Below are 14,979 nucleotides of genomic sequence, written 5' to 3'. Positions count from 1 at the left end.
CAGATTTGTAAAGTTTACTTTGAGTACTGTTAAATATCAAAAATATCAATTTTTAATGATTTGCCATAAAATGTGTATTAAATTGCGAATTTCAAAAAAATCAAAATTATTTCATACCAGAAGGACATTCTTCGTATTCAGAATGCAATTCGATATGTCTGTTGTGCTCTAATGTCCCAAAATAAATACTGTCCAAACGTTCATACCCCAGCCCTTAACTGAACGAATTAATCTGCAAGAAATTTTTGGTACATAAACAATATGTAGCCAGAGGTATCCAGTGGTATAAAAATCTCATCTTTTTTTGAGGAAAGTGGGGGGATGAGGCTGTGGATCACGGTATATACAATCTACTTCAAATGGCTACTTTTATACATTATCTTAAACGATTGAGACTGAACATTAAAGGAGTATTTCGTGTTCCTAGCATCCTCTTTTTATGACATTTTTCAGTACATATCCACGAAAAAAGCATATTCCCAAAATTTCAGTTGATTCCGATATTGCGTTTGTGAGTTATGCATGATTATGTGTATTACACTGCCGGACACTGCTCCATAGACAATACGTTGTAATTTCGTTCTGGTGCACCAGAACGAAATTCAAATTTCACGATATCTTTGCTAAACGAATTAATCTGCAAGAAATATTTTGTACATAAACATTATATAGCCAGAGGTTTCCAGTGATATAAAAATCTCAACTTTTGAGAAAAGTGGGGGGATGAGGCTGTGGATCACGAAATGCCCCTTTAACAGCATTTCCAGACCATTTCTAATAGGCGAGTCAATATTATTCCACAACTTACCGCCATAGATAGCCAAACGAAAATTTGGACTTATTGTCATTACCATGAACAAGAGGTGGAAGAGCTAGCAATGGCCAGATGCAGCTTGCCTCGTAACACGATCATGATTGTCACGCACATAATTGAACTTCTTATTTAGGCTGAGTAACAAAAATACATCTTTCTCGTCCGCGCCGTCCTCTTTTTTTGAACATTTTTCAAATTTCTTTTTATTTTGTAATCTTTCAGTTTTAACTTGTTGAAAAAGATGTTTCAGAAGTTGAAACTTATTTTACGGCTTTGTAAATGCATAATACGTCATTTAAGAAGAGTTTTGTGATCACTAGAGGGGCCTACCTCTCAAAATAATAAAATAAAAAGGGCCTCCTCCTTTTTCTCAGATATCAATCTGTATGTCGAATACCCAAAATATGGTGCCAAATACAGGTGTTTAGCGTTGTTTTCCATATAATCAGACGGGTACAGCTCAACTTACCGTACTTTTCCTGACCAGACAGTCCATGCCAAAATTGTTACTACACCTTTACATTTCATCGAATGTCCTTTTGATGTCTGTCATTTTGAACATCACACTTGAAAGATGTATGCTATGTAGAAACTTTATTTTGCAATTTCACAATTTGCATATTATTAGCATATTTGCAAGAAAAAACATGAAAATCAATAAATACCTATATTTTTCACAATTTCAATATTTTATTACAAATTAAGCATGTAGGCCGTTTGTTATGACTTGATGAATGAAGCTGTTAAACAGATTTTGATATTTTTGCTTATTTTTCCTTTTTTGCCCCAAAATGTGTAAAAATCACAATTTTTTGGATGACCTATATTTTCTTTGAATATTTATAAAAAATTCTTAATTTAGGTATAATACAGTGCAGAAAAGATGTCAAAAAATCTGTTAAACAGATTTCCAATAAATTTTTCCATTTTCCATTTTGGGTTAAATACTCAATTTTCATGCGCGGGATATTTGAAACATAAAATGAAAACATGTCCATTGCACTTTTTCCTCGAGATATACTATAATATCAAGGTTACGGATATATTATAATCCTTCTTATCTTCACTGATCCATCATATACCTATTGTTATGAATGATCAATGTAAAGGTTCAGAACTGGGCTACTAATGGTCTGTCAAGATCCTAGATTATGTAAAAAGAAGGAAAGTGTTTCACTTTTTACGTTCTCTTGATTGTGATTTTATCTTCCTCCAAGAAACACATTCTTTTGCCAATGATGAAAACATGTGGAAAAATCAATGGGGGTGAGCAAATTTTTAATTCGTAATTCTGTGCCCTTGGTATGTCATTCCTATTTCAGTGATCCCAATGGTCGTTATTAATTGTGTCAATTGAAATCAATGGGTTATCTTTGCTTTTAGTTAATATCTAAATTATGCCCCTAACACTGATGACCCTGATTTCTTTCTTGAAGTCGGTGGCGTACCGTGACCGCCCCAACCCCGGGGGGGCTGAAGAAGAAACAATTTTGCCGCCCCTTCTTTAACAGCCCGAAAAGGTTGACCCAATTTTTTTCACGGTCTTTTGAAAAAGTGAAGAGCCAAAAAAAAAAAAAAAAAGGATTTTAGGCGCTAGCGCCCTAGTAAAAGCAACCTTTTTTCAAATTTTTTTATGCTTTTTCAATTTTTTGCGCCCTTTTTTATTTGCTAATTCGTTTTGCCGCCCCTGTTTTTGCCGCCCCTTCTTCTTCCGCCGCCCCTTCGTTTTTGCCGCCCCCTACTTTGAACCCGGGGGGCTAGCGCCCCTCAAAAAAAATACGCGCATGCATTGGGTTCAGTGATGATGAAGAGAGGAAGGAAAACTTCCCGGGAAAACTTGGACAAAGCTAGTTTGAGGAATAAATGAGAAAATAGAGCAAAAAGAATTGCTTGCATGCAAAAAATGGAATTTTGTTGGTTAGAATAGTTTAACATGAACGAAAAAAGTAATCCCTTTGTTAATTTTCTTTCTTTTTTAATTTGAACCTTGGACATTTTTACCCAAAAGAGGACCCTTTTGTCAAGGGTGTCATTTCCCACCAAAATTCACCCCAATCATGGACCAAAATAAAGGGTTCACAAAAAATAACTCCCCCCCCTAAAATTACAAGACATTTCTTTGAATAACTTGACATAGATTTCGTTGTTTTGAAAAATCTAAAAACCTGTGAATAAAGAAATCATTTTCCTACCCTCCCAAAGTTCTTTCATTAAAAAATCTTTTTGCTTTGGCCAAAAATAATCACATTTTCCAAAAATGATGCTTTCAGAAAAAGTTGCACTTTTCCACATCCTATACATTTAATGTACAAAAACATTTTCGATATCAATGTTTTGATTTATTTAATGGTGTTTTTGTTTTCTTTAATTTTTATGTATACGATTACCCAGTCACCCATGCAATCATCTTGCAGTATAAAACAATGTTTATTTAACATGTACGGGAATTTTCTAGAAGATTTTATTGAGCCGGTGTTTCAAAAATGGTAAAATCAATTTAGGAGTTACAAAACATTTCTTTGCATAACTTAACATTCATTTTGTTGATTTGAAAAATTTAAAAACCTGTGAATCTTTTTGCTACCCTACCAAAGTTATCCCTTCTCAAAATCTTGTTTGTTTTGGTCAAAAATAATCTCATTTTTCCAAAATGATGCTTTAAAAAAAGTTGCGCTTTTCAACATCCCATACGTGTAATGTACAAAACTTTCTCGGTATCAATGTTACGATTGATTTAATTGGTTTTTTTTCCTTCACCTTTTTGTCTCTGAACCCTTAGTCACCAATACAACCATCACGTAGTGCAAAATAATGATTTGTTGAAGCTAATTTTGACATAAATGAGAATGTTGAAAAGTGCAACTTTTTCTGAAAGCATCATTTTTAGAAAACGTGATTATTTTTGGCCAAAACAAAAAGATTTTCAGACGAAAGAACGTTGGGAGGGTAGAAAAACAATTCCTTTATTCACAGGTTTTTAAATTTTTCAAATCCACGAAATGTATGTCAAGTTATGTAAAACAATATATGTCTTCGAGCTTCCCGAAAAGGGCCTTATTGGAATAATGTGGTCGCGTAGCGCGAAAAAAGTGGTATTTTACACTATTTTCGCCCATTACCCGGCTAAAAAAGGGCTTTATCGGGAAGCTCGAAGACATATATATACAGTCTCTATTGTATGATGCAACTGCAATTTTTTTCGTCTGTGCCCCCAGAATTTTAGTTTGCCCCCCCGACCAAGAAAGCTGGCTACGCCCCTGGGTTTGACCCAGTATTATCGGTGAGATATACACGTATCCTGTCTTTTTTAGTTAGAGAAACTGAACATGTACCCGGTAGTCTTTGAGCTTCCAAAAAGGGCTTTATTGGGACAATGTGTGTGCATCAATTTGGTATTTTACACTAAAGGGTTCACAAAAAATAACTCCCCTAAAATTACAAAACATTTTTTTTACATCACTTGACATACATTTCGTGGATTTGAAAAATTTAAAAACCTGTGAATAAAGGAATTGTTTTTCTACCCTCCCAACGTTCTTTCGTCTGAAAATCTTTTTGTTTTGGCCAAAAATAATCACGTTTTCTAAAAATGTTGCTTTCAGAAAAAGTTGCACTTTTCAACATTCTCATTTATGTCAAAATTAGCTTCAACAAATCATTATTTTGCACTACGTGATGGTTGTATTGGTGACTAAGGGTTCAGAGACAAAAAGGTGAAGGAAAAAAAAAAAAACAATCGTAACATTGATACCGAGAAAGTTTTGTACATTACACGTATGGGATGTTGAAATTCTGAATACGAAGAATGTCTTTCTGATATCAAATAATTTATGAAATTCACGATATAATACAAATTTTATGACAAATTATTAAAACTTGATATTTTTCACATTTTGAGATATAACAGTCCTCGAAGTAAATTTTATAAATTTAATGATATAGTCTTAAAGTGTATGTAGCTGGGAGGAAAAGCCGACGATCAATTGAAAATTTGACCTTTCATATTGAAGATATGGATTTTTTCCCAAAAAGACCTAATTTTTTTTGGTGTTTTGGGGAAAAATCCATATCTTCAATACGAAAGGTCAAAATTTTCAATTGATCGTCGGCTTTTCATCCCACCTACATACACTTTAGGTAGAAATCATCAGATTTATAAAGTTTACTTCGAGTACTGTTAAATATCAAAATATCAATTTTAATGATTTGCCATCAAATGTGTATTACATTGCGAATTGCGAAAAATCAAAATTATTTGATATCAGAAGGCCATTCTTCGTATTCAGAATGCAATTCGATATGTCTGATGTGCTCTAATGTCCCACAATAAATACTGTCCAAACGTTCATACCCCTTCCCTTAAGGTGCAACCGGAATAGAGATGGCAGTAAATTCTTCCTATAGTGTACAGATTTTATATGGAATAGTCCAATGGAATGTACTATGCCAAAACCCAAAAAGACATTGCATTGCCCTTTTCGACCAACCCAACATTTTGAAGGAAAAAAAACAGTTTTGGGGTGTTTTTTCATATTTTTTTTAATATATTTGGTAAAAAAATGTTTGCCTGTTTATAATGCAAACTGACTCTAATGTGTGAAAAAACAAGCCTGACAAACCTATTAAATTATTTTACCATCATCATGGTGAGCTTGTGTTTTTTTAATATTGTACTTGTGTTTTTTGATATTGTGGCAAAATGTTGTTTTTCGCCAGCCCATCGGGCTGGTACCTATTTCTGGGATGGGGTCAGTTTGCTCAAGAGATTATTTTTTATTGGTATTGGAATGACTTTTGTTTAAAACTTTTTGTGGTTGAATTTTTTTAAAAATATTTTAATTCGATTTGTAAGGAAAAGTAAGTATGTTTTGCCGTTTCAACGAACGAAAACGAGTGAGTATTACCAAAGTTATGTTTGAACTAATTATGACTTTAAAAGTCAGGTATAGGCCTAAATGTAACAATAATAGTTAATATATAGCATCATATGGTCAGCAGAAGAAAATCTGACATCACCTATGATGTCATATCAGTGTCCTTGACCAGGGTCCTTACTCCTTGACCACTGAACAGCGTGATATCATGTTGATAACAGATCTATAGAATCAAAATCTTCATCATATCCTGGATCATATCACAGATTCTCAACAATCTGTGATCATATGGACCATATTGATGTGAAAGTAGTTATCTATCATATCCTGTGTCGTTTTATGGATACAAATGACTCAAAATGTTATTGATGAAATGGTTGCTATCATAAACATCAGTTTTGTCTTTTCAACGGGAAAAATCCGATGCAAAATAAAGTTTTTAGGGCCTAGCTATAATATGGGCATAATTTATGCATGTAGGCCTATAGTATTGAACAATGTACCCCATTTGACATGCACTTATAGATAAATAAATTGTCTTACTTTATTAATTTAATAACTTCTTTATTATAAATAAAATGACACATAACTATTTGATTCATAAAATTACATTCAACAAAATGATTGAAGAGAAAACACACAAGGCACTATAGGCAGACTGTTATAGAATGGAGTATGTAAGATGCCATGTCCATATAGCTTCGCAGGAGTTTCCGACTAGCAATCAACATGATCAGCACATTCAGAAAAACACAGTTTAAGAGCGAAGATTGTAGTGAGTAACCAGTCCTTTATAAATGTGCTGGCCACTATCTATTATAATATAGTAGGCTTAAACTATACATTTTTGCGAATTAATTAAGTTATTTTAAAATAAAATGTACATGTAAGTTAACTCAAACCGGCAGTGTATTTGTGAAGTGGTATATCGAAAGCAGTGAAATCGGACATTCCTAAGCGAAGATATTGAGTTCGTAAGTTCTGGTATTACTAAATTGGAAATTGAGATATCGTGGGTAAAAAGCTGAAAAGACAAAAAACAAAACAACAACAACAACAACAACAACAAAAAAAAAAACAGACCAGAACAATTTGGAGTAATGAATTAAAAGAGTTGACATGAGATTAGGAATTAATGTTTTCTGCTGTTTCAGTGTGCATGTTCTCATCGTTGATGGTTTGGTGGACTGTCATGTAGATGTAAGCGTGATCCTAAAAATGCCTTTCACATTGACCAAAACTAATTACAAGACCTCTTCTACATTGAGGCTGTCTTTCCCTTTTAAAGGGAATTTTTATTTAAGTAAACCAACCGACCAACCCTGACTTTGGAGCTTTAAAGGCAATACAAACTTTTTTTGGTCTAGGCCTGGTGTGTGAAATTAGTTGGTGTGTGGAACAGTTACTGCTTAAAAGCTAAGAGATCTGTCAACTACAAAAAAAATCTGACATATTTTCTGAAGTAGCTTAGAAAATAGTTGATAGATCAGAGAAATAGGCACCCTACTCTAAAACCATTTTCTTTTTAGAAATATTGTCTAAAAGGGTTAGTAGATATTTTAAAAGTGCAAACAAAATGACATGTGGGGGAAATAGTGTAGTTTGGGATTGGTAGATCTCTGAATGAAAAAAAATCTCAAAGCCTGAGACGCGTATTATACTAGTGTCAACTCAAAGCTGACGCACTCATGGTCATAAGGTAGTACAGTTGCACATTCTGGCTTGAAATATTGGGACAAACGTGTCCAAAATTCAAATTCTCATTTTTGATATCCCTGTGTTAGACCAAAAAACCTGTTTTTGGACCATTTTTAGCATCAAAATTGCACCTTTGACCACTTTTTGTACATGTCATGGTAAAGTCACAAATGGGACCGAGTTAACGGGGAATTTTGTAATTTGCCCCTTACTCAGTAACCAATTTTGTTTGTCCCCTTGCTCAGTATAACCATTGTATTGCACTGTTTTTATCATGTTTATCATGAGGTTTGGCTTGAGGTATGGACTCCTGCTATGAGAAACTCTGCCATATTGGATTGTCAGATATGGGGACTAATAGTCTTTTTATAAATAACTAGACAATGTTAATAATAGTATTAAATAAAATGTAATGGATATGAAGATTTAATTGTAGTTATCAATGTTTATGAATTATTCTTCTGAGTGGATTGGATTACTCTTCACCAGCTTATTCAGTGGCGGGCTCTAAGAAAATGGAAGTCATTATGTGCATGTATGTGTGGGAACACTAAAAATTGGGTGTCATTGGCCGGCCGTGAAAAATAACTTTTTGGGACAAAATTTGCCATTTTGGAGTTAAATTGTCGCAAAAATGTAAATTTGTTCAAAAAGTTGGGGGTCATTGGGTGTAAGCTGATGAAAAAAGGGGTCATTGGGCGGCAGATTTGCAGAAAAATGGGGTATTGACAGGCTCATGTCATGAAATTATTTACTCGTCTGCTGTTATAGCGCCACCATTTCCTTGCCATTATTTTGGGATCGAAAAAGTGATGGCGCTATAACCAAAGTTAGATCTAACCAAAGTTAGATCTATAAAGTGGAGGTTATCACAACCTGACCTATCAATATCATTATATGATACAATCTGCTCCATGGGGGCCAAAAGGAGGCATTTTTGAAAATTGAGTTACTATAATTATTACCTTATACAAACAATAGGCTATAAAGGTCTAGCATACTTGGTTCTAAAGTTCTGAAGCTTTGTGATGTGTATTTTGTTTTTAATATGATGTATTTTATTGTTTTTTACTCCATATTTTTGCCTTTATCTCAATTTCAAATTTGCCGCCTTTGGCTCCCATGGACCAGATCGTGTCCATATTAAGGTGGTACTACTGGCCAATCTTATACCTATTTTTGCCTTTTCTCAAAAATTATAGCGCGTAGGTGACAAGTAAGATATGTATATTATAGGGGCAAGGACTACAACTACTGCACTGGAAATTCAGCAACTCAAGGCAAGTAGTTATTGATTTATTGATCAAATATTGATTTTCCCTGATTTTTGACTGTAACCCCACAACTGTTGTCTGTGCTGAAATAAAATTTCCAGTGCAGTAGCTGTAATCCTTGCCCCTATAATATAGTTACTTGTCACCAATACGCTATAATTCGTGAGAAAAATGCAAAAATAGACACAGAATTTGCCAGGGGTGTAGTACCACCTTAAGACGTTTTCACTTATTATTATCGTATTATGGGGGTACCTCGTTTTGTATTACTATGGTAGGAATGTGCGACTGGGAAGTTCCGAAAACATATATACTCATACCGAATACTTCAGGCTCACTCCCGATAGGCCTACTAATTTTGAGGTACGGACGCGGTATAGGCTATCAGCGGCGTAGTTAGGGAGGGGGTCAACTCTGCGGTCTCCGTCTTATCCCTCTCCCGCCTGTGTGATGTTGGCCACTTGGTTGTTTTAATAGGCCTTTTTTTACCATTTTGGATCATTGATTTTGTGACCCTCCCAGTTCCCCTGTCACCTAATTGCGCCTCACTCAGTTGTTGGACTATCATTGAAATCAGTAGCATTCAGTTGTTCACTTGTTAGGATTAGGCCTAAACCGCCTGAATATAGGTCTACTTTCAAAAGTAACAAAATTACTATCCATTTTAGTGGGACTCGAATAAAGAGAAACCTTGCTCTTTATTATTCGGTAATTCATAGGCCTGTAGCCAGGGTTTTTCGTGGGGTCCGGATTTTCCATCTAAATGCAGACCTTTTCATTCAAGAGCCTTCATTATGGCCAAAAAGCATACCTTTCCCCCTCTACAATAATGCAATTGATAGAATCTACCGTATATTTTAAAACAAATTTCACAGAAAGTTTATAATTTTGGGTAGGCCTATTCGCTACTTGCACGGTTCCGCCATTATGCACTATGTGCGGGGAGAGCCTCGAACTGGCAGCATACATGAAAGGAAGAATTATGTAACCTTACACAGAACGTTATGACTAGTTCAATTCCCATTCATGTATGCTGCCAGTTCGAGGCTCTCCCCTGCACATAGTGCATAATGGCGGAACCGTGCAAGTAGCGAATAGTTATCTACAATTTCAGTGACATTTTGGGTCCAAGTTTCGCTATCTTTACACTTTGCGATGCACCTGGCACTCCACCGGCTCCAAATTCCAAAGACTAAAAAGTTGTTTCATTGCGAGGATGGACAAATCTAAGCTTAGATAGTAAAAATTCTAAATCTAAATTAGATTAGGCCTACCATTTTTTATTCTTACAGATTAAAGTTCAAATCCAACAGACTGACTTTTGAAATGTTAGCATGCTTAATCTTGGATTAAAACAGACACTAATGCTTGACTGATCAAAAAATTCCAAATTAAGATTAAAAATTCAATTATACATTTGAATCTATTAAAATAGTAATCTAATTAAGATCAGTTCAATTCTAATCTACTAGATTAAGAATTTTAATCTAAGCTTGGATTTGTCCATCATCGCAATTAAATAGATAGAGTTGCAAAGTCGGAATTGCAGTATCAGTAGAGCCACAAAGTGGGTATGATATTCATTTCAATATTTTGATCTGCAGCAATTTGCAATTATTGTATGTCTATTGTCATAGCGCCACCATTTTCTTGGATTTTTGGCGAGGAAATGCTTAAAGAAATGGTGGCGTTATAACATGTGACTGGTGCACCTGGGTGCACCAGGCGGCGAGTGGCATGATAGAGCCGGCAACTTGTGAAACCGCCCGGCCGTGTGGCATTTTCATGCATATACTCGGTTAGTTCCCGGGGGTTAGTTTTGTGGGGTTCATTATCGAACCCCAACGGTTTTAGCTTGTATTTATATTATTTATTAAGTTACATAGGCCTATTTGTTTGTGATATTTCAAGGGTTTTAAAATTTCAAAATAATCCCATTCAATTACACGGTTGACGATAAAATTAACTGAATTTAGAGAATGCACGGCGACCACCACTTAGACTGGGTCCTTCAGTCTTTCAACAACTACGCACGGTCATCGGGTTGTGCTGTTGGAATAAGGCAACGTGAAGGATTGTGGGTAAAAAAAAGGCGCCGCCATTAGAGGCCAGAAGGATTCAGGCTAACCACCACTGATGGGTCCACAACACAAAAGGCGAAGTGAGGTAGGCCTATATAAATAATCGGATTAACTACCATAGCAATAGGTGAAAACACTTTTTAAATATATCGCGCTGCACTACAAGCAGCCTGCACGTACTCATCACCTGTGTATGTCTGCAATCATAGATTTAATATAGGCCTACCCCTCTTTTCAAAGATACTAATCCTATATACATGTACAGGTGCGAGTGATCAGCCTGGTTCAATGCAGAGGTAGGGCCTACACCCCGTGAACGTATACTACTCCCCCCCCCTTCCAGAAAAATACAGCACTGATTTTTGGAATTAAAAAATATTATCAAGTTTTGCCAAATAAAACATAGCTCAATCCTTATCATTCATTTAGTCCTAACTGGATATAAAAGAAAAAGTTCACTATTTATGACTAATTTCTTGAAAAAAACACCCCCAAAAACATGCCTTTTCGGCGTGTTTTCTGACAATCGAGTCACAAAAATCACAGACTTGGAACAAGTCTAAGCATTCAAAATCTTGAGTATTTTTATGCCAAAATTTTGCTCTAATGTTCACTTTTTATGTTACTTTATGGTTTAGTCTGGCTGCCAGTGGGTATGAGGTTGATTTGATGTCCATAGTTTTGTTTTTGATAGATATTGTTTCTCAAGACCATGAACTTCAAAAATTTGTTTACTGGACCTCTGTCAGCATTGGGCATTTTGGCGGGTCACAGAGGTCAAAATTCAAATTGCTCAAATGCTGTTGAAAAGTTCTCCAAATTATTCCTCTCGTCATCGTCATGGCGATCCAGAAGAAGTATAGGCCTACTTTTACCTATCTGTGACATACCCTTCTGGAGTTATAAGCAAAAAGGTCATATAGGTCACGATTTGACCTCCACATGCTGAACTATGAAATCAGCCTAATTGAGTAATTCAGTGGCGTACCGTGGCCGCTCCTACCCCGGGGGGCTGAAGAAAATTAAATTTTGCCGCCCCTTCCTCAACAGACCGAAAAGGTTGACCCATTTTTTTCCGGTGGTTTGAAAAGTGAAGAGCAAAAAAGAAAAAAAAAAAAGAAAGAAAGGATTATAGGCGCAAGCGCCCTTCTTTCTTTAATACCGGTAATTCTTTTGCCGCCCTTCTTCTTTCGTCGCCCCTGCCCCCCCCCCCCCCCAAAAAATACGCGCATGCCTATATTGGTGTATGTATGTATGTTGGTGTATGTTATTTTACTGACTAACCTTTTGGTCTGAAATCGACATATCTTGAAATGCCAAGAAGGTATGACCACCGAGTGCATGGTGTTAATGAAAGAGAAAAAAGTCAAGAATTCTACCGTACAAATCACTGTCCAATTTTTACAGTGTGTGCATGTTTGTTACAAAATTACTTATTGACCAATTGTCACTTGAGTTCCTTATTAGAAAAAATTGTTTGTCAGTTCTTTTGTCAGTTTACCGGGTACATGCAATAATAATCTGTGATTTCCCTTATAGCCTTTTGATGTTTTGCTTTTGTATGCATTTTGTTGGTGCTTTGTCTGTCGTTTTTATATACATGTTTTAATTGTTACCCAGGTATGTGTATTAGGTCTGTGACCTGCTGGATTGTTTTTTACATAAATAAATAAATAAATAAATAAATAAATAAATAAATAAATAAATAAATAAATAAATAAATAAATAAATAAATAAATAAATAAATAAATAAATAAATAAATAAATAAATAAATAAATAAATAAATAAATAAATAAATAAATAAATAAATAAATAAATAAATAAATAAATAAATAAATAAATAAATAAATAAATAAATAAATAAATAAATAATAAATAAATAATATTAATAAATTAATTAATTAATTTTAATCAATCAATCAATCAATCAATCAATCAATTAATTAATTAATGACTCAGAGCTAGCCCAAGGCGTAACAAACAAATAATTTGCTCTAGAAAATGAGTTACTGAGTCTATAAAGTAATAACAAACATATGCACCAGAGAAGATCAGAATATAATTCTCATCTTCTCTGACCATTAAAATATTTTAAAAACAAAGCAAAACAGGTGATTTTTGTGATTATCTCCAATAGGCCTACCAGATAATGTATATTTAGATCATTGGTTAATTCCAAAAATGTTTGGCCTACTTCTATTATCTTGCACAGTGGCGTAGATTTCTTGTTGACATTGGGGGGGGGGGGGGATTGGAAAAAAAATTCTTGGGATCTAAAATGAGCGTTTATTGCGTTTCGACAGTATTTTTGTGGGACATGAGAGCACCTCAGACCTATCGAATTGCATTCTGAATACGAAGCATGTCTTTCTGATATCAAATAATTTTCATTTTTGAAAATCACAATATAATACAAATTTTATGACAAATTATAAAAAATTGATATTTTTCAAATTTTTGATATAACAGTCCTCGAAGTAAATTATATAAATCTAATGATATATTCTTAAAGTGTATGTAGCAGGGAGGAAAAGCCGACGGTCAATTGAAAATTTTGACCTTTCATATTGAAGATATGGATTTTTTTCCCAAAAAGACCTAATTTTTTTTTGATGATCTTGCATGTATAATTAGTACATGCAGTTACAGCACTTTTGAAGCGGCATAAGATTCGAACCAGGGCCCTGAGTGACAAAACTTAGTTAATTTCAATTGTGTAAATTAACGTCCAGAGCAAACCCCCGTACAAAGCTCTAACTCATTTCTGCGTAACCGGAGCGGTGAACCGGAAACGCGCCGTTTGTCGTACCCATGGACGAAAAACGCACGGGAAATTGGGAAAACGTCGAACTTGGCTACCGTATAATTATGCGCAATATGATCATTGGCCACACCGCCCATACATCATCAGACATCAGACAGCACTTTGTTTGTCATCACTCTAGGCCTATATCAGCAGCCTTTGTATATATTGTTTAATATTAGATAACAATTTTACGTCGCTGTTCATATTCATATTTGCATAGAAGAATAATTTTTTTTCAAAATTTACACAGTGATAAGTTGGAAATACCAGCGAAGTTCAATGGACACGTGCGAGCGCAAAATAGATAATGCGATACAGATTGCTAAAAGAGATGTCGATATATCCACGTATTGTACGTATAACATGTAAAGCTCATGGATAAGGGCTCCAAAAGCTTAAAAGTGCACCATAGATTTAGATTTGGGCAGGGCCCCCACCCTAAACTCGATTGTAGGCCTATATAGGCCCTGTTGTGAGAGCTGTTTTTGTGGCTTTTGAGTCTAAAACCTATATAGGGGTGACCATTTCCTTTCTTTTTTTTCTTGTCGGTTTTGATACTAGGCCTATAGTTATACCCCTGACCTCCCCCGCTCCAACACCCGCCCCGACAAAAAATACCAGCTACGTCACTGGGGTTTCAGGTAAAATCGATGAAAGAAATAACAGAGTGTTATTCCATCGAGACAGAAATATTTTATTCAATACTTTTTTTAATGTTTCTGAGGTGTTTTTTTTGTTTGTTTGTTTGTTTGTTTTTGTTGTTGTTGGTGTTTTTTTTTTGGGGGGGTTCTTTTTTTCTTTTTTTTTGTGATTGCAATGTAATTATTTTTTGTGTGATTTCTTGTCAAATTCATTCAATACTTTATGATGGTACTGGTCCCCGTATGGTCGAGGTCCTGAATCCACACAGAGCTCATTTCTTTTCTCACAAAATCACTTTGTAGTCTAGTTGACCCATTTAAAGGCATTTTTAAAATTGTCTACAGGCTACGTTTGGAATGCGGCAGGTTTGAAACCCGGGGTTTGGGGTTGGGATTCGAACCTCGTGCAATTCGCTAGAAACTATACTCGTTTGAGCCTGTTTATTTGCACTCGGACATTTATCCACGAGGGACGCAGATCGACGATATAATCAGCTGATAGACTTTATCTATTTGTACTAAAACTATAATCTTCGAAGATTGCTTTCGTCAAAACAAAATAAACACAATTTCGAGACCTTGGTAAACATTGTAAACAATGACAAAACTACACGGCTCGTCCAAAGTTCACATTCAAGTCTATGCAGTCAACACAATGGAATTGTTCCGCGCAAAATAATGATAGGCCCACAAAACCGTTTCTCAGATGGCATGATTCAATTAATAGTTATATTATGATTAATAATAATTATGATTGATCGTGTGGATTTTATGAATCTTATTATTCGCC

The sequence above is a fragment of the Amphiura filiformis genome, chromosome 15 (genome assembly GCF_039555335.1).
Source record: "Amphiura filiformis chromosome 15, Afil_fr2py, whole genome shotgun sequence".
Classification (NCBI taxonomy): Eukaryota; Metazoa; Echinodermata; class Ophiuroidea; order Amphilepidida; family Amphiuridae; genus Amphiura; species Amphiura filiformis.
This window is presented reverse-complemented; position numbering follows the sequence as displayed.